This window comes from Dermacentor silvarum, chromosome 6 (genome assembly GCF_013339745.2).
Source record: "Dermacentor silvarum isolate Dsil-2018 chromosome 6, BIME_Dsil_1.4, whole genome shotgun sequence".
NCBI classification, from domain to species: Eukaryota; Metazoa; Arthropoda; class Arachnida; order Ixodida; family Ixodidae; genus Dermacentor; species Dermacentor silvarum.
Window position 1 is genome coordinate 104,364,962 of NC_051159.1, and position 25,264 is coordinate 104,390,225.

The following is a 25,264-nucleotide window of genomic DNA, read 5'->3' on the forward strand; positions in this document are numbered from 1 at the left end:
TTATTGCCTTGAATTTACCTCTTCAAACTTTCCTTACAAAACAAGTGATGCACTTCTTAAAACTTATTCGATATGAAAATAAAAGCTTGGTTGAGAAATCAGCCGAATGAGGCTGCGCAGCTATCTGTGCCTCATCAAGCACTTCAGTTTTCCCACCAAGAAGCAGCGTACATAAATTATTCTGCAATCAGAGCACCACCTTCATCGAGAGTAATGCTTCAGAACAACTTCGTCGTTTTATGTTTCCCCGCAGCTGAACGCATTTTCCGACCATCGCTCAAGTCGCAGCATTAACTTTTTGTTGTGCAGTCAACCGCAAAACTATCATATTCCTTCCGCCTTAACCTGCTTTGCCGTATCAAGATGGTAATTGACATGATGTTTACTGCATTTCCCACGTAAGTTGCACGTGCGTGAAAAAAATATCAATCACTTATATGTGCTTCTAGGGCCTATAATGACTTTTTAACGAGCGTAACAATTCTGCTAGTACTGCCCTAACTTTTCTTGACGGATGTACGGACTGTCATAACTATCTCAGAACCAACAATCAACCTTGTACGGAATGAAGAAGAACCAACTAGATAAAGGAAACAACTTCCTGTGCACTTTCGGCGAAAAACTTCGGTAGATGTGCTGGGTGTTGCGCCCATACTCAACATAAATTATCTTTGGTAAAACGCGCCCCAAACAACTGTGCTATAGCAGACGTAGTTTGCGGCTCTTTAAATGACAGTAGGTCATAGATTCTTTGGTAATAACGTTCACATCCGGGTTCGCGCTAAATGCCGGGTTACCCAAAAGCTACAGCTACGCTGCTAGAAATACATTCCGAGGCCCGTCCCCCATCTCATTATTTCGCCACTGTATTAAAGTGAAATTCGCTTACCCTCCTGGGTTTGGCGTGGATGCTGCTGCTGCTGTCTACTGCCTGGGTTGGTTGGCATCTTGGCGGATATATATTGGTGGATATATATACAGCTGTTATATGGCGCCAAATGCAAGTACCCGCAAAGAGGCTTATATAACCCCTATATTGGCCGATCCTTCCTCCGTTGTCAAACTGCTCTCAGCATTCCGACATATTCATTCAGTTGTCGTTTCTGCGTTATCATTTCGTCGTCCTCGTGCCGCCGGCTTCACGCCGTCGTCATCATTCCGTTGTCGTCCTTCCATCCGCATCATGTCGTTGTCATGACGTCATCGTAATTTGTTTCGTCATCATCATTCCATGGTCGTCATTTCGTCGTCATCACATCGCCTTCGTCGCGCCGTCGTTCTATTCTATCGTCATCATTCGTCCTTCGTCTTTCCATTCTCATCATGACGTTGTCATGACGTCATCGTAATTCCTCTGTTATCGTCATTCCAGCTTCATCATCCCATTGTCGTTATTATACAGTAGTCGTCATTTTAATGTCATTGTTACTTCGTTGCCATTCTATCGTCCTCATTCCTTCTTCGCCACGCATTGAACCAGCTACGTGTTTACATTGAACGAAAGGTTTCCAGCTGAAAATGTGTCGGAGATTTCCCTGTGCCGATTGTACTTGCAAGTGGTCTTCCAAAAGAAAACATTCTCTTCAAACATCAATAGAAAATTTGAGAATAGCGTTTGTCGCCTTACGTACGTGAAACGCAAGCACCTTTGCGTGCATTGTGGTGCAAGTTTCGTCGAGGCTTTTAGTTTAACGTACAGGAAAGCAAACGTAAAGAAGACTTTAGAAGACAAGGTGCCGTCTGGTCCCTCGTGCCAAACATATCCAAGCTAAGAGAACCCATTAACGACTATCCTGCCGTTTCTACGCCGACACGTTTCGTCAAGCCTACGGAGGCCGGAATCAGCCGAGCGATCTCAGAAACTACAGGCGCGGTGCACTAATGACTAACGTTTCAGGTGAGTTTAAAGAAGCTGTGAGCTTAAAGAAACTGAAGTCTCATTTCAACAGCTACTGGTGATCAACGATAGCGAGAGCGTAGCCATCAAGAAAATTCACGTTGAAGCGGGAGCCATGGGTGACGCCATGTTCGGCAGTGCCATTGCGTAGCGTACGTAAACATTAATCACGTTAAACTCGCCATATAACGCGCGTTAAGATAGGGAACGTGAGCAACAGAAACCGAATAACGTACGAAACATACGCCCTGAGGACAAGGCTATTTAATTACGTATGTACTGTGTTTACGTTTGTTTGCAAGCGGTATATTAAATCTCCCTAATTAAATCTTCACTTAAACCGATTCCCACAACCGCGTGCGATCCTAAATTTTTCCCCAGTATTTTTAATGCTTTGAAATGCCTAATTTAGGGCTCCTTGCTTCGTCCGCTGTGACATCGCCTCGTCCAGAATGCCGCTCGATGATTTGTAGAGGTAGGAGCCGATGACATACATAGTTCCTATACATTTCTTAACCCTTTGCATGGTCAAGTGTCGACTACACTCTGACTAACAGTAGTTTTCGTTATAGATTTTCCGAAGAAGACTACGTAACTTGGGTTTACTGTTCCAGTTTGCTCGGATGTAGTACCTTCTTATCTGCCGCCAGACTATTACGCACGTGCGCGTACATCATCTCGGTGATTTATGTGGGGTGCACCTAAAAGTATTAACAGTGATGAAGTGCTGTAAAAAATGGCTGCCTGGTTACAAGAATTCCTTATTTTCAAAAGCTGCCCAAAGAGGGAGGTTCGTGTATCGCCGCATCAATGCTTGCAGTGTTGAGTAAAAGCTTATACGAGAAGGCCTCTACGTCTCGTCGGGGTAAAAAATTGGCTCGAGCCTGCTGAATCCGGAATTAGCGGCGGTGTCGAGATAAAGACAAATGAGATACGCCACGCAATGCCGCTAAGTGGACAGAAAGCCAGTATCGGTGAAAAATGTCGCGATCATCATTTTTGGCAATGTGTTTTTTTTTATCTTCGAACACATTCTTTCTCCTATCGAGACTTCGAAATTGAGCCACTTCGTAAGAGTAGCTCCGGCCTTAGGACACACGGGCCAGATAATGGTTATGTTCGTCCGTTCATCTTCTTCAATCTCTGCCGGGGCTTGTGGGCTCTCGAGCGTAACATTTGTAGTGAATTGATGTCGTCTGGATCAGATTGCTGTTGCGAGGAGTCGGCTTACGAATGCGAAGCAGGCGTTATGAACACCATCAAATATATCCAATGCATGGCGTGGAAGATGTGTATTTGAAAGTGTGGTTTTCTTCTTCTTTATGCTGCATAGATGATATCACCAAGGGAAAAGAAAACGGTTATCGCCAGCTAGATAGGATCAGAGAGGAGACGTTGAAGAGGCATTGAGAGACAGCGTGTCATATAGGAGCAACCTTAAACACATTGGGGCTGGTCTAAATAAAGAGAGAAAACAAACTTTTCACTTCAATGCCAGCACTATATCAAAGAGATCCCATAGTTTCCCAGGAAAAGTATATTGGTCTATGGTTGCGCCCGCATTAGGACCTCATCCTAATGACGGATGTGATGCGGCGCATATACTGAATAAACAAAAAAGAAGAAGGAAAAAAAACCGTTCCGTCCTATTTAACTAGCAGTTTCAGCAGATAAATGGCAGTCAATAACGACACAGCTTTGCAAGAACTTGAGTCCAAGTAAATTCCGATCTATAATGCAATCACGTCTTTTGACGCGAACGCTGAGGCCTATCTTAGCAACGCCTCATAGACACAACAGAGCTCAATGACGAGGTCATTAAAGAAAGACACAGCAGCAAAGAGTAGTGTTAAGCTCATCGCCATAACATGGTTCCGCTGATAGCCTTCCAGCCTGAAATCACAACTCAAAGCGCAGAGGCATCCTGTTCTGTAGAGACGCTAGTGCACTCCGGCGCGCACCCATCCATGCCTCTATATATATCGTTGGGTTGACAACGAAGACGTCCCCGCCAGTTGGACTTGGCTTTGCGAGGCATAACTTTTTCTAACAACATTACGCTGCCGCTACTTCTACAAGTTAAAAAAAAGAGAGATATCGATTTATGGAACACCACGCGAAGGTTCTGGGGCGTCTTATAGAAGAGCTTTGAAATAATTTTTAGTGCCGGGTTTCTTTAGCATGTCGTCAACTGACCAACTTACGCCTGATTCCCATAACCGTTATTCCACCCGTACAATCATTGTCATGACACTGATTTTCGTCAGAGAAGCCCGTTTTCTTAATGGATCCTGCTGAAAAACGGGACGATGGAGAGGTTGGCCGATGCTCTTAATGTCACCGGCGTGCAATTTTTGAGGCAACATCGGCGAGGAAAAGCTTTTCGCTGACGGAAACCGTTTCTCGGAAGGTGATTGGATGGGTTGGATGACGGCTATGTGAATCAGACTACGCTCATGAAGAAGGAGGTATTCCGCGTTAAAGAAATAAAGTAAATATGGAAAGAATGCACCCAATGGCCTTTGTTACTTCAGCTTTGATGGTTATAATTTAATCCTCACACATTGTAAAGAACTTGTTTACAAAATAATAAAGTAACGTAACGGCGTTCAGTAGGTTATCAAGTTTTGCATATCGGGGAGATACCTAATGGCGGCATTTATCCTTCTAGCCATGGTTGAAAAATTTGCGTTGATTTATTGGACAAAAACTGGAAATATTATAAGTATACTTACTTCTGACTGAAGAGCACAGTTGACGCCCCTGATTCTTTGTCTTGAAATAATTCCACGTAGCTTGTCCTCTTTTCTTACTAATCGTTCTGTTCAGAAGGGTAGGTTTACAGTACGACTGAATTATAAATTGCTTGCTTAACAAAGAATTCACCGCAAACCGCAAGGTCAAGAGAAAGCCGAATAAAATATTAGCAAACAGAGCGAAGACGTGAATTGAGCGGCAGTTTTCTGCCAAAATCATGACGTTCTTCTGTGCATCGGTCCCGCGATCTTATCATTTTTTTCCTAAAGAGCAAACAAAAATTATTACCGCATACGATCACTCTTGACTGCTATTGAGAAAATAGCTCGGTAAACAATTCAGCATTGCTTTTCATCTGCTTCCAAAACGCGACGAGCGTTCACATTTCCCGAGACTGCTCCATCTTTCATTTCTTCCGGCTTCTCGCACAGCAGATGTTCTGGCTCATCGAAGTCGTCTACATTCATCAAGCGCTCTTCATTACTCGGAGGCTTTCCTGTCGGCCACTGTGTTCCCTCCACCGCACGCGACATCGCGGGATCCCACGAGAATCCTTAATGGAAGCCACGACACATCTAATGATTGAGCGAAAAATGATGAAACGTGCTGTCATCGACGTTCCCGGTACGCGATGGAGCTCGTGTCTTCCATCCCGCTATATAGAGTCCACGTGGCATGAAGCGTAACTATCGTGCTCTTTTTGATCCCCTCTGCCAAAAGGGAGTATGCAGCAGCCATGATTGAGGCCCTCGTTCATTTTAATTTTTATTGATACGTGGGCCCTTTTATGGCGTCACGGTGAGCGCTATCCATTTATTGAATGTGACAACGACAAGTTACACGTTTGCTTGAATGGTTAAGCAGAGCATGCTCATTATTTTACCGGAAGAAAACTGAGGAGAACAACGAAAACGAATCACTGCTGCTGGTGGCAGATCATAAGCAACTCATATTCGGTGCGGCCTGAGCGCCTGCGTTCGCACTGATAAAAAAACGGGGAACAAAAAAGGAGACCGGAGGGGGTTGGGGCGGGGAGATGTGACTAGCACGAACACAGCGAAGATCGCGAGTAGATTTTCAGAAGCGCTAGAAGTGCTTGTGCAGGTAGCGTACTGAATTGCTTCGCTGCTGTTGAAAAGCTCAAGCGGAAATCATCAGAATTATGCTCGCTTATCGGAACATACAACAGGCAAACGTTTTCGTGAGCGTTCTTCAAAGTGACGGTGGCGAATACTTGGGATGCCTCACGAATTTTACTCTAATTTGGTAGCTGCCATCCCACTTCCTGCAAAGGCGCCTGGTATTTGAAAAGCGGAAATTTTTGCTGCGAGCTCGAACAGACGCCGTCAACGTTACGTTTTACGATTACTTCCATTCCTTTTAATATTTACATATAAGTCAGTTTAATGATATCGTTTTTCGAGTTTCCTACTTAGTCTAGTGTTTTTCGATCGTAATCGCACTCAGGAAAGCGCAGACTTGTTTCGTTCTTCCCGAAAATTGCAAGATATTTTTTTGCCTCAGTGTAGGATAGCAAACCGGATGCTTGTCTGGTTAACATCCCTGCTTTCCCTCTTTGATTATTCTCTCTCTCTTTACAACTAAACAAGATCTTCGAATCATGCAAAAACTATGCATTCAGTAAAGCATAAACCAGTTAAAGGACACAAAACTCTACGCTTTCATGATGGTGCCTGCGTAACTATAACAAAAAAGCGGAAGTTAAATTATTGTTTTCTTTGTATTCTAGTTCCCCTCCGCTTACGTGTGGAGCGTAAATTTTGACTCATTAGCTCAATATTGACGATCCGCGTATAACTTCATTCCCGGCAGAATGGCGCAACCCAAGCATACCATGCTGCACATCAAAATCTTGCTTAAGTTTCGGTAACACCGTTGCATGCGTTATGTGTCAATTCGATAACGTATCGATTCGGAGGCAGAACCTGCGAATTGGCTTATTTAACTCCTGGAAATGCCCTCGATAGCTGGTGCGGTCCAAACAAAAGAATCCAGACTCGAACTGCAATTGAGCGCAACGCGAGCAAGGTGCACTAATTAGGACAGCACAGATTCAAACTACGCGAACGCGTACGCTCCTCTACTCCGCGCAGCCGGAGCTGCAGGCATTCCAACACGATAGCTCCTGCTAATGACTCGGGGAAACCTTTCGTAAGGCTTTTTTTTCCCTTCCGTTTCATCGACAAAGTGAGTGGAGAGGAAATGAAGAAAAATGGCGCCTTCCTTTTCCCTTTTCCCTCTGTCTTTCTTCCCTCGCCCACTGCGACACTCTCCCTTCCCCATTTCCCATCTGACGTCGTCGTCGACGTCGTCGCAGCAGCCGGTGAAACGCTCGCTGTCCACAACAGTACGGCACCCGGCGTTGCCCCGTTCAGTTCGCCCTCGAGAGCGCCTCGTGGCCCGAGCGCGAAGCCCGCTGAGGACCGAGACAAATGGTTTTGAGCGGGGTCTTGCTCTCCCTATCTACCACTTTCCGCCGGCACACTCGCCCCGTCCTTCCTCTTGGCGGCCTCCTTCATCGAAGCAGCGCGGAACACATCGGACCCTCGCGCGTTTGTTGTGTTGTTTCAACACGGACCATTACCATCCGCCGGACAAGGAGAGAGCGCGCGGTCTATTCGGCAGGAAGAAGCGGTGGCTTACTGATCGCGAAAGGAAACGGCGACCAGGCAGTCTGCAGTTCCGGTCCTTCTTCAGAGGCTGTTCGGTGTTTTCTTTTTTTGCTTTGTTTCTTTGGTTTACCTTCTTTCCGCTGTCCACCTGACTGTCAACCACCCCTCCCCGCCCTTCCCTCAGTGGTCGTTACGGGCGATATCTGATAAATGGTGTCGAGGAGGCCAGCCGTCACCCCCTTCTCTCCTTGTGAGCGGCAATCCATCGCTCGCAATAAAAGAACCCCGTAATGATCCTCAATGTCGTGGCTTCCAATTAGACGCGGAAACGAGCCAGCCGTATGCCCTTCCTCGTCAGGTTCGGCAGGAGGTTCTTCTTTCTCCTCACCTTCGTTTGCTTCGTCGAGCGGATCGATGAATTCCGGCACTTATAATAGAGCCTCGGCCACGGCATTTTTCTGCCCCTATGTTTTGGGCTGCTTGGCTCCTATAGGACTATTTGCTCTTTTCGTTACTCTGATGCCTTATCAGGCTGTCCAACGCTGTCGCTCGTTCCTCCTCCTCGTCGCACCTCTATAGGTTTGCACGTACGTGGGCTTCGTTATCCCCACCCAAGCGATTTCCGCATACATACGCTCGTCTGATTGTTCTGGTAAGCGCAAACGACCTAAACGAGCAAATACGACGACGTATTGAGGAGATAAATCCCAAGCGTGGCCCGGCGTCCTTACAGCATGTGTTCATGAGATCAAGGGGATTATGGCAAGGCAGCAGAAGGATTATGGTTATTCGTAAACGTATTTTCTACTACCGCGAGAATGCATCGTTGCGCAATAAAAAAAATAAGGGGGGCGGGGGACTTGTGAAGCTGTTTCGTCCCCACATGGCTGAATTTCTCTGAAGCTTGAGGAGGCTATATAGGCTTGATGTTATTCGTTTCTTATTTATTCAGCTATTCCCATGGCGAACAAAAGCATGGGCGTGGCTAGGGAAGGTGATAATCGCTATGATTTAACCACAATGTTGACAGTCAAATTGCGCTGAAGTCGTTAATAGAATAATGTTAATCATTGCTTTCCCTGGGGTAATACGGCAGCTGCTTGACATTTCGTTTTTGAAAGTCATTGAAGATGTTGGGTGAGCGGAACACCACGTTGACTCTCTCTATATTGTTGTGTGAATGTACGCCTTCTCAAAGTCTTCTAATTACCGTGGTCAGTGTTCCATTTATAATCTAGTGTTTAAGAACGGGAATGCAAAAAAGTTCTGATGAAATTTGTTTGCACCAACGAAAACAGCTCGACGAAAATCACCTATGTCAACTGTTTACAGATGTGTGTTCGCGTGTGTCACATGCAGAACTATTTTAATAGACTGACGAGCAAGCGAATCACGCTAGGTTGACGCTAGACGAGGATTAGGAGCGCAAAAACTACTCCAGCCCACTTGGTAACCTCAGTTGGAGTAAAGAATGGCAAAGGACCGAGGCATGATAAACGTAATGCCAAAGATATTTCTCGAATTAAGTACCTATAGCGCTTCGTTCTTGCCTGCCTTCGTTGTGGTGTTTCTTCCGTGCTCAGCATGTCCAGTTCTACGCACGTAGGCCTATATATTGCTAGGGAGCGACTGTGTACAAAAATGTAGGAGCGGATCGACAGAGCGATCAAGACGACGATAGTGTCAGAATTAATTAATCATTAATTAATTATTGAAAATTGTGGAATTCTTAAGAGGTGTCGCTAAGCTACGTGTTCAGGTATTAAACAAACAACAAAACTAAGTTAGGGAGCCCTCAGTCTATGGCTGCGCTTTTGCGTGTAATCCCTCAGCCATATTTCTTCACAATGCTTATATTTATCGATTAATATTATTTAAACATTCCTCCCGTCCACTTCTAGTCGTTGCCGCTTTTGCCTAACATTTACATCAGCGCTTTCTTTTATTAAGATATATTATTGAAAATGAGCCAGATGCGCTAGAATGAGCTAGATGAACCATAATTTCCACGTCAGTGCGTATTTTTGTGCTCGTATCGGCATTCACCTATACAATAAGCAGAACGTCGCGTAATTCTAATAAAAAAATTTAGGACACAGGGGCTGACATCAAGACGCATACAGTAGGGATGATGACAGATTAAGAAAGAAATAAGTAAGCTGTGAGAATAAAGGCATCATACATTGGGCTCGGTATCACGCCACTGGTGACAGAAACGAGAGAGATTATGGGGTTTTACGTGCCAAAACTACCATCTGATTATGAGGCACGCTGTAGTGGGGGACTCCGGATTTATCTGGACCACCTGGGGTTCTTTAACGTGCACCTAAATCTAAGTACACGGCTGTTTTCTGAATTTCGCCCCCAATGGAAATGCAGCCGCCGTGGGTGACAGAAACGAGAAGGCACTAAAAAGTGTGGTTGATTGGTAAAAAGAAAGCTTGATAACATCCGCACGCATAAAACGACGCCGTACGAACAAAGGCGTTTACGCAGTGGCTGTTTAAGGCTCACAAAAAAAAAGACCACTATGAGGACAAAGACTTCGCCAGTATGGCAGCTGCATTTATAACTGAAGCGCCATCCACTGGGGCTACACGAAAATATTTAAAGAAATTTGAATAGATTGCCGCTAAAAGCATCAATGGCCCATATTTTTATTATAAGAATTGTCTGTTAAGTCTTTTATTCGCAGCAGTAAGCGTTTATTCTGCGGAGGGGGGGGGGGGGGAGGGAGCATTCGAAGATATTTGCAGAAGACTTGAGGCCCCAGGTAGATCTTTGTTCGTTTGCCAGAAGAACACAAAATGCGTTGAGTGCCACCAAGCGATTCCGTATTAGTTCATTTCTTTGAGGTGTTTATTTTTATTTTTGTTTTATCTGTAAGATGCTTTCTGTAAGATGCTTTGTGCTTTCTGTAAGATGCTTTGCGTAACTATAGAAATGTGCAAATTTCATGAATATTCACATTACACTTTGTGCACACTAACACTCGCAACTGTGTTAACAATCGGATTGTTAAAAACATTCGCTCTCTCAAGAAACGCTATGCTATAGAACAGCGCTTGCTAAACAAGAACAGGTGTTACACGTGCGGTATATTCCAGGCAACTACACAAACCATCTCACATCTCAACTTTCTCTTGTGTAAGTTTTCAATCCGGATGTCGAGGTGTACACTGGCTATATATATAGTTTTTACTCCAACATCTGCGCGGGAAGCGACCTTGCCGTCAGTGTTTTTCCTTTTTGCTAGCGTCTGTTATAGCACACGTCTTGAGCCGCAGTAGCGAAGACCGTTTCTCATACTTGGAAAAAAATTAACTCGCCATTTCAGGTCTTTCGTAAGACACGCCATTGTTCCGGTCGGTTACTGCTCCTTAGCACATTTTATGTAAGTATACCGTGTCTATAGACCATAATACCGCAGTGATAATAAAGAGACGCTCGGGGGGAGCAATTTCCGGCCTTTATCACCAGGCTAAACCCGCCTGCTGCTACAACCCACCACCACCACTACTACCACTACCACCACCACCACCACCATCACTACCACCACCACCCCCGCCGGGAATCCCATTATAACGAACTGATGGCGCACTACGAATAATTTGCTGAAGATAAAATTTGAAAAGAGATTAAACAAACAACCAGCCAAGACTTTGGACGGAGCAAAAAGGGGAATTTCCTAAAGTGTGACTAAAAAGGTTGCGCCACGTGTGAACGATAATATGACAAGCGCGCTTATTGATTCTAACAACGACGATGCGTGAGAGATGAGTTAATTACCGATCGTGCAAGCCAAACTGCTCGCACACAGTGGCCGCGAGACGCAGAGGGCTTCGGTTGCGGGGACCGCACATTCGTGCATGGTTTGGAACCGGTTCTCGCGTCTTTTATTCATTACTGCCCGAACTGTTGGAGCGGCGATCCGTAATGACCGTCGCAATCAATGCAAGCCTTGGTCACGCGCAGCATTCACCGAATTGCCTTTATGAGCTCCCGGAGCCTGTTTGCTTTTGAAAAACTGAGATCTTCCGCACACATTTTCGTAAAATTTATTGCTCGTCGCATTGGTCGTTTTCCGTTTTTTCGTATTGAGCTTGTCTTTATATTTATCGTGCCGTAATTCGTACTTCCTTTACCGCCACTCCGGTAGTGCATGGGCGCATTGTTTAATTTCTTTTTCTTTTTTTTTTCAGAAAGAGCACCGCCTTTCGTCTTTCGCAATCCCGTTCAAGTGAACCGCAGTGTCGCTTACGCCCCCAGTTATTGTTTTCTTCTTTCTTTTTACGATATACGCTATTTTAGTTTGCATAGAGTTACGTTTACTTATTCCCGCAGTGACATCTATCTGACGAATCAAAATATTAGCCCCAAGCTGACGTCGTGTTATTGTACAAGGCCGAACGGTTTAGAGAGGCGTGAAGGAAGTTAGCTTGCTATGAAACTATAGTGTCACGTTGTATTGACGGTGAAGAACACAGCAGCGAAAACTGTGAATCACGAAACTGACTCTTTATTGGGAGAACCTGTGCCAAGAAAAACTAATAACCGTTAAGCACAACGATTGCTGCGAGTACCGTCGGCGATTAGGGTTTTGTACATGACTCGTCGAACGTTCCTGCGTATTCGCAGGTGCCCGCGTGCCTTCCAGGAAACGCTATGGTCGGGTACAACTTAAGAAGGCAGGAGGGGCCCCGCCCAGATGACCGAAGCGTGGCAGCCGATTGCCTCCGCGACTGAAGAAATAGTCCCGCTGACACGACTCGGCCCAGTTCGAAGCGGGGGCTGCCATGTTCTCCTTCGGCGGGATCACCGGCCGCCCGGCTCATGACGTCGCTCTAGAGTGCGCGCCCTTTGGTGGAGGCTCGCTTCCATCCGCCTTTGAGGGGGAATGCCGCTGCCTTGTAAAGTTGTACCCGACTATAGACAATTCGTGTCAAGCATACGATCTGATTACACAAACTTCGGCGAGAACATATACAACTGATAGAATGAACGATAACATTCGAGTAAGTTCCAAATCATGCAAGCGCGTCTTGCACTGAGAGATAACTTTAGGTGGTGAGCGGGTCAAATGCAATCCAAGGAAAAAGAATAAGTAAGTACACGTGTGAAACGATTGCAACTACCTATTTAGGCGCAATAAGAGCCCACATCTCCAAGTGTATTAGCAAATCACCTAGGCGTGACTGAAAGGAAGCTTATAGAATCGGAAAATACATGGAAGGCATTTTACGAAGAAAGAGCGATATATCAAATTTCACGAAATGCGCTTCCCGTGCAACCGTTAGCGCAACCCCTACTTTACGTTAGCTAGAGGATGAATTGGAATGCAGGCATATTTAAATGATTCAGACTAGCAGCAAGAAACACGAACAAAATACATAGCGTGAGCTACACTGATGTAGTATCTTTTAGTGTCTCGAAGTGGTCCCTGTTTAGTGCTGTTAGCTTCGTTTGTCTAGAAAGTATTGCGCTGTTTACTCTCTTGCCTAGTCATGATGAGAGTCTTTTTGTGAATATTGTATTACCATCTTTAAACATGATGACGCCACGCTATTTTCACTTACGAGATATAATTGAATAACAAGGCAAGTCTGTGTAACTGGAGCATAGGGCTGGGCGGACACTGTCCGGCAAGCCGTCGAGTCTAAAATCTCTGCGTTGTTTATACCATAGCACGAAGCAACACTTCGCAGTCGAATTAGCGTTCCTCTAGAACCAGTAGAGTTGATGTTGCTGCGATTGTTACTGTTTTTTTTTATTTTCAGCTACTTTACTGTCACATTGTTGTGTCAGCGACAGATGTAGAGTGCTAATTTGTGTGAATTAGAGTTAAAAGTCTGGTGAATAGCACTATTGAAAGTAAGGACGGGGTATGAGAGTCCTCATCGCTCAGGTTTCGCTCAAGCACCACTTCAAGTTTCGTGTGGCTATGTGATGTTTCACGTCGCAGATGAGCTTCAAGACAGTCCTCGAGAGCATGCACAGTAGACGAAAGAACATGTCGTCGCTTATGCCCACTTTGAATGATTGCATGACGAGAATTCTTTTCGTTATTAGTGATAGGAACTCAAAGTGGTCAGTCACGAATGCTTCAGTCTCACTTCTTGCCTAAGCGGGTGCAGTATAGATACTCTAGATGTATGCACCACTTGAAGTAACAGAGCCGGCGTCTTAACTGCAATGGGAAGGCAAAAAAATCCAAGGAAAGACTTCTCCCCAAGACGGCTATAACCTCATTTTGCTATGAATCGCAAGTACTGCACATGCAACACCTTCCCCTGTGCTGCGGGAAAAGCCCTACGACTGCAATGCCTCAATTTAGAACTTTTTCGCTGCGCTCGCAACTAGGGATTCAAAATTTCACGAAATTGCGAGCGCGAGGAAAAATCCGTTTTGAGGCGAAAGCGTCAAATGGCTCCGTGAGCGAAAAAGTCGGCGTCCGTAGTACCGAAACGGCACCTAAATTCCCATTGGCTGCGACGCCACGTCACGAGCGTGCCTCGAAAAAGCAGAGTGGGCGAAAAGTAACACCTGCTGCCGGAGTAGCGGGCCAGGTGTTGCGTGAGGGGATTGAGAGCAGACCTCCGTCTGCTCTGAATCAAGTTCAATCGTAATCACCGTTTAAGCAGAGAACCCACAGACAATAAAATCAATGCCTTGTTGTCTTCTACAAATGATTGCTCATCGGCTAACTGAGAAAAAAGGCCACTCAGTGTATGAGTCACTCTCGCTGAACACACTCGCATTACATCGGTCGCGGCTGCTTCCATGATCAAGTTTGATTGTACATAAAGTTTTCGAATACGTTTACTTGTGAGTCTCTTGGGAAGCTTGCTTCTTCTGCTTTCTGGGGTTTTACGTGCCAAATCCAGTTCTGATTATGAGGCCGTGGTGGAGGGTTCCGGATTAATTTTGACCACCTGGGGTTCTTTAATGCGCACTACAACACAAGCACACGGGAAGCTTGCTATGAAAATTTCGAAACAAAGACCAGCTTCGTTCTACAACTGGCTGTTGTCGAAGGTGTCTGCAGCAGCCTAGAAGCTATAGATGTCAGCGGCGTGATTATTGTAAAGGCGTTGTCACCAGGTTGCAGAGTCCCAGACGCCAGTCCTGGACCAGAGGGTGTACTGTATTCTGCATTTAAAAGCTAAGCTACGTTTTTAAAATGTAACTGAAAGTATACGATAAAGACAATTGAATGCTGTGCCGCCGTTTTCTTATCGTCGTCGTCGCTTCAAGATAAGTAAGCTGCACAGCCGCGAATTTCACTTTCCGTGTGCTGAAAAAGTTGTCGCAGTTTCACCCGAAAGGCGAAGCGTCAATTGCGATAGCAACGTAGTAGAGAGCTATACGGAGTAAGGATAGTAGTTTTATCCGCTGTACTAACTTGGACATGCAGCAGCACCGGCAACACAGAGCACTGTTGTCGACGCCGTCGGCGTTTTGCCCGCGTTCGCACAAAATTCGTGCGGCGTTGGAGACTGTTGCCGGAGCCTCTGATATAAATAGGCACTTGGTGCCGCAGCTAAACGTCACCTCCTCCTTCCCTGCCCCCCCCTCCGCGATCAACTTCAGAAACATTTTCAGAGCTAATTGCGGAGGCCACGCTCCGCTGTGCTGAGTACGGTGAACGCCACCTAGGTGGCGTTGGTAGTGCTTCTTGATGCCAGCGTCCCTTCGAATGCTGGCATCGAGGCGTCGTAGTGCTGAGACCACCGAAGCGTTCACTGTCGGTGCGCGTTAGTGTCATAATGCAGTACTTCTCTTTTCTGCTCGTAGGCGGCGGCACCGCCCCGAGCAAGAGCGCGGGTACACGGAGGAGTGTTAGATATATAAGGCGCGTCTGTGTAGCTCTCTGCAAATGCGTTTGTGGCGCAATGGGTTAAACGCTCGGCGATCTATCGTCGCGGACCGAGAGGTCGTGGGTTCGATTTCCAAATTTTCCATGTTTGTGGAACTTTTTCTTCTGGTTTCTTTCTTTGTATTATGTTCTATGACGTATTTCCGTGACGGAAATACGTCAGTGAAGTCTTGGTGGACCCCGGCATAAAACACTTTCGTGTTAAAATATTTCTTCCTCCAATCTTTCCGGGTGTTTTCCCCGCCCTTACATGTTCACTCGCAACGCGTTTGAGCAGCTACGCAAGCAATTATTCTACTGTAGAAAAACCAGTTTCAAATTTTTATCAACGTGTTTAGATCTTCTTGCTGTGAGCTTTCATGTGATTTTAAGAAACTAGTTTGGAGCCCACAAGGTTTCAAATGAATATTTTATTGCCATAGCAACATTGGCGTCGCCTGCTATGGCAATATTATTGCCATAGCAGGCGATGCCTATTGCCATAGACGTCGCCGTCGCCATGGCCATGGGGTTTCGTATGACGTCAATGACGATGAAATCGTCGCCGCGCGCCGTATGCTGTATGTGCGAGTGAAAGGGCGCGAGGGACGCGCGCTTTCACGGGGAGCGAACGCATGGCGAAGAGCAAACGCGCGTTCTGCGCCGTGCTCCCCGAAGGGCAGCAGAACGAAGCGTCTCTTTCCTCCTTTACAATCACCATATATATAGAGCAAACGCGACGTCTTCCGTCGCGCGAAAAGCCGTGGGGGGGGACGGGAGGGAGGGGAGTGTTGCTGGTGCTGCTGCATGTCCAAGTTTACACAGCTGATAAAACTACTATCCTTACTTCGTATTACTCTACTAATTTGTTATTGCAATTGATGCTTCGCCTTTCGGGTGAAACTGTTTGACACGCGCTCTCAGCGTGGCTGTAGATCGAGAAAGCAAGCAGTAGACGCGCATGATCCGCTCAAACGGCTTCGTAGCGGAGCATGGGCAGCGTTCTTCGTTCCGCTGCCGATGTGAGCGTTGTGCTCAGGCGTTTCACGCGCACCTTGTCGTGGTCATCGAGTCTCTCGTCATGTCGGTCTGCCTACGCCGCAGCACACCTGCTTACTTAATCATGTTTAGTACAATTCATATGGCTACCAAAGCAGCTCACGTTATTTCGTATGACATTGCAATGTGTTGTTATCGCATTCATTGCTTCGCCCTTAGGGCGAAACTGTGACAATTTTTACAGCCTAAGCTGTTATGGACTCATTCTAATAGCCGATTTGGTTCGAGTTGTTGTCCGCCGCCGCCGCCGCGTAACTGCTATCGCCCGAAATGCGAAAAAAAAAAACACTCGGTCTCCGCGGGATCGAACCCAGGCCCGCTACGTGGGAGTCGGATACTTTACCACTAAGCCACGCAAGCGCTTGCTATTAGCGTCAGAAAAAGGCCCTATAAACGCGCCCTAGGCAGGCGCGCAGGCGCAGACGACCCAAGCCTCCGGCAGTATGGTGGCGCCATCTACTTAAGGCGCCTGCAAAAGCCGATTGCACAGGCGCAGACGACGAGATGCGATTCAGACGAGGTGCGCAATAAACGCGATCCCTATGTGAGATGTGCGCCACGTATTCTCGGTACCTCTTCAGTACACGTTATGGCGTCTCCTCGCAAGGTACGAACCGCTGCTGAAGCGAATCGTAGAGCTACGTGCGTGGCTACAACCAAGCATCATCGGGCTCAGTAGACTGCGGTGCAGAGAGCATTACAAGCCGCAGCTCGCCGTCGACACCGGGCGGACAGTTGAGATTGCTCTCGTCAAAACGAGCCGAAGAAACGTTGCCGCGAAGTCCCTGTTGTGCGTGGTGCCGATATTGCTACTCTTAAGCCGCTCCACCAGCTTACGCGTAACGGTGACTGTGGTGCGTGTGCCGCGCAGGCCTGTGACTTTCTTGAAAAGGTATTTTTCTTATGTGACGACACTAGCAACCCGCCGACCGACTAACTGGTAGTAACACGTTATCTGGTAACTCGCTATCCCAAAAACTTTGTTTATGGGTCAGTTAGGTTATCCAAGCGATGTGATTTCGCAGGCGATGGCGATGTGTTGCGTCTCAGGATGACTAAATTACGCGAACAAGTGCCACGTATTTTCACTTTCATTGCAAAGATTTTTTTAAGATAAAACGCAAATTATTGCGGTAAGGGCACATCTATCTAGCGCACGTTCTTATTAACGTTCTGTATGTCAACAATACACGCTGACGGAAGATACCTGTGGCAAGAAGACTTTCTGAAACACAAAGAAATGGATGCAGCAGATTTGTTTCTTTTTTAATTGTCTATACACATCTCTCTTATTGCTAGACCCTGTGTATGTACTGTCTTTGATGAAGATAGTTACATGCCTTTTTTTAATATGGTGGCCTGAAAAAGAAAAAAAATGCTATCATAGTTGCATTTACCCCCTCTCACGCTTCCTTCCTTCCTTCCTTCCTTCCTTCCACTGTTTGTCCAAAGCGCTGCATGGAAATCGCATTCATCGTATGGCTCTTATGCGACGCTCTCTTGGCAACGGCGACTGAATCCACCACTTTGTGTCCAACGTTTGCCTCTTGTTTCATGTGCTCGCTGGCGGAACGGCCGTCGTCGTCGTGGGATCGATACAGTTTCCCACCTCCCTGCGTTCGCGAAGGTGTCAGCTCCCTGACCGGTCTCCGGCAACTCGCCCTCGGGCGACGGCTGCTAGCGCACCTGGCGCGCCTGCCGCTTGCCTGTGTACACACTTACGCTGTCACCTTGCCAGCGGATAGGGTGCGCATCGATCGGGGGACGCTGTTAATGAGGGCCTCAACGCTTTCGCTCGGCGCTATATTGTACCTGATGGCACCGCTGTCAGCTAGATTTTTTCGCTCCCCATCGCCTCGTTTAAGAGAATTTGAAGAGCCGAATATTTTTACTGGCTTGAAGGGCAGATATGCCCTTAAGTAGAGAGTTATCGAATATTTGTCTTATATAGGTAGTTGTTCTTCCGGTACCAAAAAAAAAAAACAGTTAAACCGTCGTTTGAAACGCCGCTGGTTGAGCAGTCTTTGAGGCTGGCTTGAGTAAATAGGGCGCAGATGTTACGAACCTGAGTGATAGAATCTTCGTGAAGGTAATACTTCACATATGAAGAATTGCACTTCAATTTTTTTTTCCCGCGCAGAAGGGCTCAATCTTTCTCGACTATAATTCCAGTTCAGAAGATGTGTAACATGTCGTCATGTTGTAAGATATACTTCCTTTTAGAAATGTCAGAGATCTGCAAAAAGGTATTGCAAGACCTCCGGAGAAACGAGTTTTTTTTTTCTTTTATGTTTTTTTGAGGGCAGCAGTGGGATCCTGGCGAATAATGACTCTCCCATAGTCATCCCTAATCAATTGCGTGAAGACATGTGATGCATTGTTATTACGCTGTCATCTTTGTTACACATGTGGTGACTTGTAAGAGCGGTGACTTGTCACACTATAGCAAAGCACAATTTTAGTGATGGCAATAGATGAGCGAACGTGCACCTACACGCGGCATTCCAAACTTAGTCTTCTTTTCTTATTGGCAAGGTGCAAACAGCGTATTTCCTCTATACAGATGCAGTTTGGCAATGCGGTTCGTTGTTCTTCTTGAAGCGATCGCCTCGGCCGTAGCATAAAGGCTAGGCTGTGGATGACGCGAAAAGAAAAGGGAGAAGGAAGAAAAGCACGCTTAGCGCAATGGGCGTGGCCAAAGCCGGTGCGATCACGAACATTTGACAAGAGCGCTACTCATACGTACGACTTCGTAGGGGCTCAAATATCAGCGCCAATATTTTGAGAACAGTGGGTGGAGCTACATAAGTGTCCAAATATGCACGAAATCACCATGGTTTAACTGGACGCCATGACGTCTGCGCTGATATTAGGGGGCGTCGTTGCACTGATGGCTATAAATCCGATGTTAAGCAAGGTTGCGTGCTTCTTATAGGAGCCATGGGAAAACTCGCTGGTACTATCGGTAGTGCCGGTATTATCAACGTGCAACATGGCGTACAGTTGTTCTAGCGAGGATTCCGCAGCTTAGCCGCTACGCTGTAAACTTGATAACCTCTCACGCAGGAGCGTTGGCGCAGGCGCCATAAACAGCAAAACTTCACCGCAAGTCTTCGTCTACTTGTACATATGTCGAGAGCGTATCAGTGAATGTTTGACTGAGGCCTTCCGTTTCAGGATTGATTGTCATTTTGCCTTCCTGTTCATCAATGCTATCTAACATACGCAGAAAAGAGCAAGGTTAATGAAATCGTTTTGGAAGCGAGTGAGAAATATGTGTTGCCTTTTATGAAAGCTGGAGATGTTTGTCTGGTTGGCGGCATCGCATGATACTGCAGGCGTTGGCTGCAATATATGCACGCATTTATCAGACAAACACGCAAACACCACATATGCCTATAGACACATACACACTATAACTGAAGAAGTCTCATCAAGGCCAGCAGTTGTCAAGAAGTGCTAGAAGCACTTTCATTGCATGCTGTGCGCCCGCTGTGCTTTGCCTCGGGCAAAGAATGTCCAGCACGTTTAGGCTAGAGACGTGGTACAAATGCAACGAAGCCTTCATAGATTGTCTGTCTGATGAATATCGTCTACAGTAACATAAACGCATGCTGGAAGTCCTCAGTAAGATTGCGCACCGAACACATCGAAGCTTTTGACGGGTGTTTAGAGACAGATATATCGAATCCGCTGTCTTTATTTTCCCTCTTTCTCACCAGCTGAGCTGGCTCTGTGAATGCTCTCACAGTTCACAACGAATGTGAACTGTGACCACATCGATTTCCTGAGCCTTATCCAGCACGCTCGGAGTGTTTGTATATTCAGGTGTGGGGACATTTTTTCACCTCGAAATGCTCAGCCGTTATATATGGCACAGGATCGACATGAGCCTCGTTAGCTTGCTTGCAAATGCTCCCCACTTTTTTTCTTCTCTAGAAATATGTTAGAAGAGCTCTCATATAAATAGTACATGTAGGACCGAGCTGGCGCAATGCAGACGCCCAAAGGCCGACGAGCCGCCAGGTTAAGTGAACGTGACTCGTTAGTAACACGTACCGGCACACTTATACATCGACCTGACGGGGAACATACATGTAGCTAAACAACACTAATTAGGTTTGTCTAGTTCTTGGAACAAAATTAATCACTGTTCTGCCTGTGCATGAATTAATACTGTGACAGGCGTCGTACATTGTGACGACGTAAGAGTAGTGGAACCAACATACCCGTAATATAGTCACCAACTTATGACGTAAGTTCTCCCATATTTTCTCAAACTTGCTCCTTCTGTATTACAAAAAATATTCCGGGTGTTGTACCAACGTAACCTGAGCTTGTGCCCTGTGGGTAGGATTCACCCGCCTAAAGCTGTAATCATGTAGTGTATATATGATGTTCCTGGCATTTTTTGCTTCTTTTTGCGCGCTCTAAAATCCCAGGAAAACATTGTAGCCTCTTCAAGCTTTCCTTCACGTCTACGCTTGCTCGGCGAAATCTTTCCGAAGTTTCAAATTATCCCGACAGACAGACCATAGAAACTCCACAGACATTCCTCACTGCCTGTCCCCGAAAACATCCAAAAAAGTAAATCACAAGACCAGGATAAAAAATGCCGCCCAGGTCATTTTCGAAGACGCATCTGCAGATCTATAAGGGGAAATTCTGCTGAGCCATTCTTTATTCAAAACCACCTAGTGAAACATTCACGACGTCAAAACGTGGTTTCCGACCAGTTTCGTCGGCCGCTTCCACTCGGTGGAAGCTTTCCACTTGAAAATAAAATGAAGGAGAATGCAAGTTTTCGGCCACAATGTTCGAAGTGTTTTCATTCGGTGGTTCTCATCACGTGCGACCGCATAGTTGCGGCAGTTCTGTTATTCTTATACATCCCTGTTCAAGGAACCCTGCAGCCACAATATTTTTCGCCCACTGAAATATTTAATGGCATTGCCGCTTTCATTCTGACAGCCTGCATAGTAGCCATGCACTGGCTTCGAAAGAAGCCTTCGCTTACAATACACCTGATTGCAGCGGCGAATGAGCTCGGTATATGCCCGCCTAATACGTAAAGGACACTTTGGTTCATCGGGTATTGATAAGCTACCTTGTCGGTAGTTACTTAAGGTAAAAAATCGGCCTCCATTCCACCCTGTGAAAGTGGATATACGGCGAAGCTGTTGCCGACGTGAGACAAGCACGACTGGTGTTAGACGACCTTAGGCAGGCACCACCACCACAAACGACGGACGGCGTGCGCGCAAGTACAGTCCCGAACGAAAGTTTGGGGACCGAGGGGGCCGCGATTTTTTTTTTCTTTTCCTTGGCAGCCTGGGCATTTTGGCTGAAATCAAGAGCGCATGCCTACGTGCGCGTGTTTGACCAATATAATACAATAAACCAATTCCAGACCACGGAGCTGCGCTTCAATATATTTAAATTTTTTTCGCTGATGCCGTGGTCTCCTTACTTTTGCTCGCGACTGTATGTGTGCGGTAGTGCAACATACATGCTCATTCCTTCTAATTCATCCGCCATGCGCAAGTGCCTTACTGAACTACGTCAATTTTTAAAAGTGCATTTCCTCAGCGAATTTGTAAATTACGACTTCCACACAAGCTGTAGACGTGATAGCTGCAGATTGCAACTTGAATATACAAGAAAAACGGCATCGTCACGTGACGATAACGCCTGATGACGTATTATGATGACGCCATCACGTCAAACGTGACGTCACGTGATGAGGAATCACCACGAGATCACGAGATCATATCACCTGATGAAGTCATGTGATGCCTCTTGGAGAAGCAGCACGCTGTGTGCTTCTAGCTTCTTTGCACAGTCTCCGGAATCGGCCCACATTTTGTGTGAGCCCCGAGCGTGCAGACACGATAAATACTGAGCAACTAGAGGCTAACAGCTTCGCTGTAATAACAGAAACAGGACGAAATGTAGCTGTTCAAATGTTGATTTTCGTATCAGAATGGTGGAAAGCGCAGCTTCCTTCATGCAACTAACTAAATAACTAGATAGATAGATAGATAGATAGATAGATAGATAGATAGATAGATAGATAGATAGATAGATAGATAGATAGATAGATAGATAGATAGATAAGTATGCTCAGAACGGCTCAAGTATGCAAAGAATGCTATTCGCATTCAAATAAGAATGATAAATAGAGCCGCATTACTATCATTCAGTCATACGCTAATGAAAATGTTAAAGCTTTTTTAGGAAAAAAAAAACACCCAAGGAAGCAGACAGACCACACTCCCTTTTGGAACAGCTTGGTTATTATTCAATGCACAGAAAAACTAAAATCATGCGCTACTTTCAGTTTGCAAAATGTGGGAACAAAAACGACAGGATCACAAGACTGAACCACAAAAAAAAAAAAAACTTGTGGCTAAAGAGACACGTGTGCTCAACGATTTCATGTACTTCCATATTTCTCCAAAATAAAAAAAATTGCCATATTTCCAGCACCTGTAGTGCTTACTTTGTCTTGCGGTAAGAGAGAGAGAAAGCAAAGAGAGGAAAGGAAGGGAAGTCAACCAGACGAACGACCGGTTTGCTGCCCTACACTGGGTGTAAGGGAAAGGGGGAATAAAAGAGGAAGAGAGTGAGCACGTGTATGCAACGATGCACCATGACATCAAAGCCAAGTCCCATAGCTGGTGATGGGCGTTGAGGACATCTGACATGAACCAAGGGCCGGTGGAAGGAGGGTCAGTGGTTGTTGCGTGAATAGGTGACTGCGGGTGAGCCATGGGGCTTACTCGAGACTTGCAAGCACTGAATCAAGAGCATCCAGTACTCACACTGCACTTCGCGCTGACGGAGTATGCAGCTTGCTTAATGGTATTTATAAGTGACCGAAGCATCACAACCATTTGCCAGTCTTCTTCGGGCAATTTATCGGGAGTCGGAATTGTGAGTCTACCACGGTGCGCTGTATCCTTTTATGTGACTGTGGTTCGGGCTGTGGCATCGTCTGTGGCATCGGCTGTGGCATCGGTTGTGGCTCCGGCTGTGGCCTCGGCTATGGCTTCAACTGTGGCCTCGGCTGTAGCGTCGGCTGTAGCCATGGCTGTGACTTCGGCTGTGCCTTCGGCTGTGCCTTCAGCTGTGGCTTCGGCTGTGGTAGCGGCTGTGGTAGCGGCTGTGCATGGCTTCGGTTGTGGCTTCTGCCGTGACGGTGGCTGTAGCTTTGGTAGCGCGGGCCAGGCTTGAGTATTGGTGTTCTCCAGCACGACCTTGACAGAGTTAGACTCGACTCCGCCAGGCCTAGGGGGCAGAGGAGGACGCGTTGTCGGATGTGCCGGGCGTGCGCTCTTCATAGAGAAATCTGCGTTCTTTGAAGTCCGACGGCGTCGGGAGCGTCGCTTTCTAATTGCTGCAACAGCTTCCCGACGAGACGAACGGTTTCTTGCCATCTGCTTCAAGACCGCCCTTTCTTTCTTCATTTTGGGGCAGTCCTTTGAGATAGCATCATGGGACCCAATGCAATTGGGGCATTCGACAACAATGGCTACACAGGAGTATGCAGCGTGGGGCTGTGCGCAGTATGAGAAAACTCTCGTGTTCTCGCACACAGCGATCACGTGTCCCAGTCTCAGGCAGTTGCGGCATTGGAGTGGTCTTTGGATAAATGGACGCACGTCCAAAGTCTAAAGTGGCCCACCATGACGTGTGACGGAAGAGATTCGCCCTTGAAAACTACCTTCACACAGCGGGATGTGCCGAGTCAAGACACATGAGTGATGGTGAAGCCATCGGACACTGCTTGGCTTGCTAGGATTCCTTTAAAAAAATGCTGTCTTTTCACGGTGGAATCGCAGATAGACTTTATATCTGAGGTGTTGTAATCAAAGGATCCTTGACATGATTCAATATTTGGAGCGTATATTACTGATTTTCATCCTTGTGTTCAGTACGTTCCACTCTTAAACGAAAAACCTAGTTAGACTTCAAATTAATACTACTGGAACTTAGAACCAGCGTCATAGAAAAACAAAAGCGTTTCATCTGACGTATTATGCAGCTAAGTCACGCGTTGTAAAAGAAAGAAAGAGTATTGCCGAAGCCTTCATGGGAAAAGCGAGCTGAAATCCCAACAACAATGAATCGTACTGTGAAATACTCAGCACAAAAGGCACCTTTATCAGCAGTAGTCGAACGAGGGATATCACCGGAGTAAACGTCACGATGATAGGATTTGTCTTCGCCAAGGCCCTTACGAAGACAGGCCCCCTTTCGCGAACATCGCCTCCAGAAACGTCCCTTGTTGGACCTTAGTTGATCACCAAAAATCACCTTCAATATAAACACTAAATATTTGCAGGTTATCACTGGGAGTATTATATCAACAATTATTCATACAGTAGGGGATTTTGACAAAGCTTAAATAATAGTGTGATAGCCTATTCTTTTTATTCGACTTCTAAAAAAATTAAGAGAAGGTATGCCGTTAAAATCTATTTCATTTCATTCGCCCGCTTTTAGCGTCATGGCCTTCCGCACCTGCCACCGCTCTTTTTTTCCTTATTTCTTTAAATGCTACCCACACCGGTAGCATACGCCTGAGAAATACGGCCTATACGACCTCTCAGTCGTACGAGCAAATTGAAATTTCCGTTTCTTCTCTGTGTGCTCAGTCTTCTCCCAACTCTCCTTTTGAGCGGGTAGCGTGCGAGGTCTGAGGATCCGAGCGCGCGAATTGGCGCGAGTGTAAGCCAAACAAAGTAGCGATGTCGAGAGAGGTTCGAGAATTGGCAAAACTGGCGCTCACACAACGTGGGGAAGTGAAAGCACTCGAAGCATACAAACCAGAACGTAAGAAGGTAAAATAAAAAAAAGAAGTGTCCAAATTGGGATTTCATCACGACCCAAACGAAGACGACGAACCTGGCTTGATCAGTAAGAAGTCAGGAAAAAAAAAAACCGATAACCGCGTGAATCGACGGTGGCTCCCTCGTGCGGTTTTCGCAATATATGCCATTCTTTGAAGAACGAGATGGCAGAATTTGTCAAAATGAGGGGCAGCAAAAATACAAATGA